At 34.0% G+C, this 6,035-nt stretch overlaps 1 long non-coding RNA gene across 1 annotated transcript; it reads left to right on the forward strand.

The window, feature by feature from the left end:
• Positions 1–2,355: 2,355 nt before the first annotated feature.
• LOC126678129 (uncharacterized) lies at positions 2,356–5,033 on the forward strand. The gene is made up of 4 exons (XR_007640678.1): positions 2,356–2,508; positions 2,599–2,673; positions 3,669–3,754; positions 4,614–5,033. It is a non-coding gene; the product is annotated as an uncharacterized LOC126678129 (long non-coding RNA).
• Positions 5,034–6,035: the final 1,002 nt, after the last annotated feature.

Below are 6,035 nucleotides of genomic sequence, written 5' to 3' on the forward strand. Positions count from 1 at the left end.
GGCTTAAATCGCTAAAAAGGTGCAATGTTTGGATTTGTTTCGTAACGTTTGTAGACGTTTGGCTTAAATTACTAAAAAGGTGAAACGTTTGGATTCGTTTCGTACAGTTTGTAAACGTTTGGCTTAAATTGCTAAAAAGGTGAAACGTTTGGACTTGTTTCGTTGCGTTTGTAAACGTTTGGCTTAAATAGCTAAAAAGGGAAAACGTTTGATTTGTTTCGTAGCGTTTGTAAACGTTTGGCTTAAATCGCTAAAAAGGTGAAACATTTGGATTTGTTTCGTACTGTTTGTAAACGTTTGTCTTAAATCATTAAAAAGGGGAAACGTTTGGATTTGTTTCGTAATGTTTGTAAACGTTTGGCTTAAATTGCTAAAATGGTGAAACACTTGGATTTTTTTCTTAACTTTTGTAAATGTTTGGCTTAAATTGCTAAAAAGCAGAAACACTTGGATTTGTTTCTGTACGTTTGTAAACGTTTGATTTATATTGCGAAAAAGGTGAAACGCTTGGTTTTGTGTCGTAGCGTTTGTAAACGTTTGGATTAAATTGCTTAAAAGGGGAAACATTTGGATTTGTTTCGTAGCGTTTGTAAACTTTTAGCTTAAATTGCTAAAAAGGTGAATTGTTTGGATTTCCTTCGTATCGTTTGTAAAAGTTTGTCATAAATCGCTAAAAAGATGAAACGTTTGGATTTGTTTCGTAATATTTGTAAAAGATTGGTTTAAATTACTAAAACGGTGAAACGCTTGGATTTTATCGTAATGTTTGTAAACATTTGGCTTAAATCGCTAAAAAGGTGAAACTTTTGGATTTGTTTCGTAACGTTTGTAAATGTTTGGCGTAAATCTCTAAAAAGGTGAAATGTTTGGATTTATTTTGTAACGTTTTAACGTTTCAGTTAAATTATTAAAATAGGAAAACGTTTGGATTTGTTTCGTAACGTCTGTAGACGTTTGGCTTAAATCGCTAAAAAGGTGAAATGTTTGGTTTTGTTTCGTAACGTTTGTAAACGTTCGGCTTAAATCTCTAAAAAGGTGAAACGTTTGGATTTGTTTCGTAACGTTTGTAAACATTTTGCTTTAATTGCTAAAAAGGTGAAACGCTTAGATTTGTTTCATAACGTTTGTAAAGGTTTGACTTAAATTGCTAAAAAGTTGAAACGATTGGATTTGTTTCATATCGTTTGTAAACGTTTGATTTTGTTTCGTAACGTTTGTAAACATTTGGCTTAAATCACTAAAAAGGTGAAACGTTTGGATTTATTTCTTAACGTTTGTAAACGGTTGGTTTCAATCGCTAAAAAGGGGAAACGGTTGGATTTATTTCGTAACGTTTGTAAACATTTGGCATAAATCGCTAAAAACGTGAAACGTTTGGATTTATTTCGTAACGTTTTAAACGTTTGGCTTAAATCGTTAAAATGGGGAAATATTTGGATTTATTTTGTAACGTTTGTAAACGTTTGACTTAAATTGCTAAAAAGGTGAAACGTTCATTTTGTTTCGTAACGTTTGTAATTCGGCTTAAATCGCTAAAAAGGTTAAACATTGGATTTTCTTCGTAACGTTTGTAAATGTTGGGCTAAAATTGCTAAAAAGGTGAAACTCTTGGATTTGTTTCATAACGTTTGTAAATGTTTGGCTTAAATTATTAAAAAGGTGAAACTCTTGGATTTGTTTCAGAAGGTTTGTAGATGTAATACCCCGTATGTCTGACGTTGCCAAAGTAGGCAGCGTGTCTAAATTTAAACTGTTAAAACGGCCAAAAAGGGAATTATTGAGAAATAATTAAATAAACGAAGACCCGAGTAGGTCGACATTGGAATTTTAATAAGGAAATTTTAATAATAATATTCCACAAGGAAAATGGAACTGGGTTAAAGAGATAAATGTGAGAAAGTGGTTAAAAGTCCACTTTAGCTCAAAACAAATTGGAAAATAAGCGTTTAGTTCCCGGAAAATAGAAATTAAATAAATAATTGACGGGAATTAGTATTTATAAAAATAATATCGATAAATGAATTATCGATAATTATTAAAATGACAATTGGACGAAAAAGTTGGAAAAAGTGCATTTTAGCTCAAAATGGAATTTGAGCGTTTTTAGCCGAAAATTGCTAAAATAAATTATCGGAGATGGAATTGTGAGGTATTAAGGTGATATTATTTATTTGGAAATAAATAATACAAAGTTTATCGAGTTCAAATGATTAAGCGATTTATGGACTAAATTGGACGAAATAAAAGTTAGAAATTGAAAGGTATGGAGCTAGCAACCCTAAAGACCAAAGAGAGACTTTTTCCAATATAAAAGGCATTTGAATTGAGTTTAAACTCAGATTATCAAATGCTCTCAGCCCTTAAGAACACCATCATCTTCAACCTTTGAGTTTTTCATGTAAAATCTTTGATTCATCATAACTTCTTCAATTCTCAACGGAATTGAGCGATTCTCGCGGCCACGGAACGAGGAAAGGATCCTCTACTAGATTATGGATTCAATTTGAGGTAAGTCTGAATGTTTATAGTTAGGGTTTCAGAACTGCAAATTCGGTTTTGGTGATTAATTTAGGATTTTGGTGGTTTTAATGTTCAAAGGTGATGGTGAGCTTATATGGAACTCTTTGATGGTGATTTTGGATGCTTAAACCTTCCGCAAAGTCATCAACCAAGGTAAGATGGATTTCCGAAATTTTTCTAAGTTAAGATAATGAAATTGGGTGAAGAATTTCTTGAATGAATTCGGTAATTTCATAAGGATTAGGGTGTTTGATAATTGATAAATTTGGCTTATAGAATTGTGTTGATTGTTGCTTGAATAATGAATGAAATTTTGATTGAGAGTATTGACTAAGGTTCAGCCATGGAGCTAAAATGGTAGTGTGAGATTCAAATGATGAATATGAGCATTGAATTTAATAGTTAGAGCTGAAAATAGGTTGTGATTGATTGATAAACCTTGGATGAGATGTTGATACAAAATGTGTAGTTTATGCCTAAGCATTTTGAATGGTGTTTAAACATGAAATGAATGTGTTTGTGGTGAGAGATGAGGGCTGTTATTAAGATATGCTAGCAAGCATTTTGAATGGTGTTTAAACATGAAATGAATGTGTTTATGGTGAGAGATGAGGGCTGTTATTAAGATATGCTAGCAATAGGTTTCAAATATCGACGAGTCATAAGTTACGAGTCAAGTATGCGTGAAATAATTTGACGATGTTGCTGGAATTACCGCGCTGCGGAATAGCCCTATTGCCAGGGCAATATCTATAGTTATATAGCTCCGAATTAAGTTCCGTTTGTTGGTACGGAAACTTAAAGATGTTGTCTATAAATGCCTAGGTATACGTTTCTGCTAGTTCGGCCTCTAAGTGGCTCAAATAAATCGGAACATTATGTCGCGCATAGCAGTTCTGAAATTTAGGACAGCCGTAAGTTATTAACTTCGGGGCCAAATTCTGACACCTTCGGGTGCTAATCTCAGTCCGAGACCTAAATGAAAGTTGTAGGCGACGTTCTGAACTTTAAGAATGTCAATTTTGTTTAGGGGTCGGACTGTTTTAAGTAAACGGTTTCAATAGCCGAAGTTGGCTAGAAACCTAGTTTTGGATTAATTAATTATAGTTAGATTGTGATTAATTCGAGACATTATCGAAATTGTGTAGACTTGACGGGGCGACGGCCAATGGAACCCGGAACTTACAGAACGCGACATCGCTTAGCTATTATCGAAGATTATGGATAGCAAGCGGTGAGTATATTTTACTCACTCTTATTATCGTATTAAAAACTATTTTATATTTACTGTATATATTACTATAATTAAATGCATCGCATAAATTATATAGTTTGATTTTATTGAGTTGCTCTTATTGGATTGAACTATATTTGAATTGTTTGTTTATGGATTGTACTACATTGTATTGGATTGACTTGTTTGATATATGAATTGTTTTACTTTGCTTATGACTTGTCGATTATTTGCCAATGTGAGTTTGTATATGATCCGAAGAAACGACCTACCTATTGGGCGTCAATAGGCCGTGTGATCACCGGTGTTTATGAAAGTCTAGATATTCGTACATAGATACGTTTGATATGAGCTCATTAAATGTTGATCATATTTATAATTATGAAATGGAATATATTTGGGTATCGGAAAGGAGGATTATGATTGTGGCAGATACGAGGTAACTCGGTCAAACTATCTCGGGACCCGTATCTGGTGGGTAACTCGGTCGAACTATCTCGGGACCCACAACTTGGGATTAAGTAGTGGCATGATGTAACTCGGTTGAACTATCTCGGGATTATGCCACGTGGTAGCGGGTAACTCGGTCGAACTATCTCGGGACCCGGCCACTCGGACGATATGATTCGAATATGATACGGATTAGGAGAGGTTAAGGAGTTTAAGATTAAGGTTTCGATCGGATCAAATACTTTTCTTAGGTGAATTGTTTTCAATCGCTGTGATTGTATATGTTGGAATTGTTTGAAAATGTGATTGTATATATATATTTTAAAAAATGTTTTAAATGCGATGCTTATTTTGATAATATGGTAAGTAAAGTATAACTCACTCAGCTTAATAGCTGACCCCCAAATAGTGTGTTTTTCAGGTACCTAGATTCTAGACGTGGCTAGAAGTTTGTCTTTAACCGGAAGTTCCTTTGGCTATGTACAGCCCCGACTTCCGTAGATGCTGCAGTAGTATGATGTCTGACCAGTGTCGTGGCCTATTACAGATGTGAAATTTTATATGGTTTATAGTTGATGTCTGTTGTGTATATGAGGTCTGGCTACAATAGTTATCACGGAGGTAAATTCCCGTGATGTAATTTTGACATAGTGGTTTATGCCGGGCTAATACGTTCATGATACGGAAACGATAAGTCCGAGCACGTTGTATGGTTTTACCACTGTATTTAAATGTATCTTTGTTTAAATGCTGTGTTTATAAAGTCATTGTATGATTGTTTATTGCGAAAAAGTCTTAGTGAATTTCAGGCTTGCTACGGGTTTCGGAACTATAATTCCCATTCCCTAGCGCCGGTCGCGGCCCTCGATTTTGGATCGTGACAGTAGACGTTTGGCTTAAATTGCTAAAAAGGTAAAACGCTTGGATTTGTTTCGTAACGTTTGTAAACGTTTGGCTTAAATCGCTAAAAAATGAAACATTTGGATTTATTTTCTAACGTTTCAAACATTTGGTTTTATTTCGTAACGTTTGTAAACGTTTGGCATGAATCGCTAAAAAGGTTAAACGGTTAGATTTGTTTCGTAACGTTTGTAAACATTTGGCCTAAATCTCTATAAAGGCAAAAAGTTTGGTTTGTTTCGTAACGTTTATAAACGTTTGGCTTAAATCGCTAAAAAGACAAATTTTTGGATTTGTTTCGTAACGTTTGTAAACGTTTTGCTTAAATCGCTAAAAAGGTGAATCGTTTGTATTTGTTTCGTAACGTTTGTAAACATTTGGCTTAAATTGCTAAAAAGATGAAACGCTTGGATTTGTTTCAAAACGTTTGTAAACGTTTGGCTTAAGTTGCAAAAAAGGTGAAACGCTTGGATTTGTTTCGTAACGTTTGCAAACGTTTGGCTTAAATTGCTAAAAAGATGAAACGCTTGGATTTTTTTCATAATGTTTGTTAACGTTTGGCTTGAATTGCTAAAACTGCGAAACGTTTGGATTTGTTTCTTAACGTTTCTAAACGTTTGGCTTAAATCGCTAAAAAGGTGAAACGTTTGGATTTCTTTCATAGCATTTATAAACGTTTGGCTTAAATCGCTAAAAGGATGAAACATTTGGATTAGTTTCGTAGCGTTTGTAAACGTTTGGCATATATCGCTAAAAAGGTGAAACGTTTGATTTGTCTCGTAACGTTTGTAAACGTTTGGCTTAAATTGCTAAAGAGGTGAAACACTTTGATTTGTTTCCTGACCTTTGTAAACGTTTGGCTTAAATCGCTAAAAAGGTGAAATGTTTGGATTTGTTTCGTAATATTTGTAAACGTTTGGCTTAAATCTCT

This window comes from Mercurialis annua, linkage group LG4 (genome assembly GCF_937616625.2).
Source record: "Mercurialis annua linkage group LG4, ddMerAnnu1.2, whole genome shotgun sequence".
Classification (NCBI taxonomy): domain Eukaryota; kingdom Viridiplantae; phylum Streptophyta; class Magnoliopsida; order Malpighiales; family Euphorbiaceae; genus Mercurialis; species Mercurialis annua.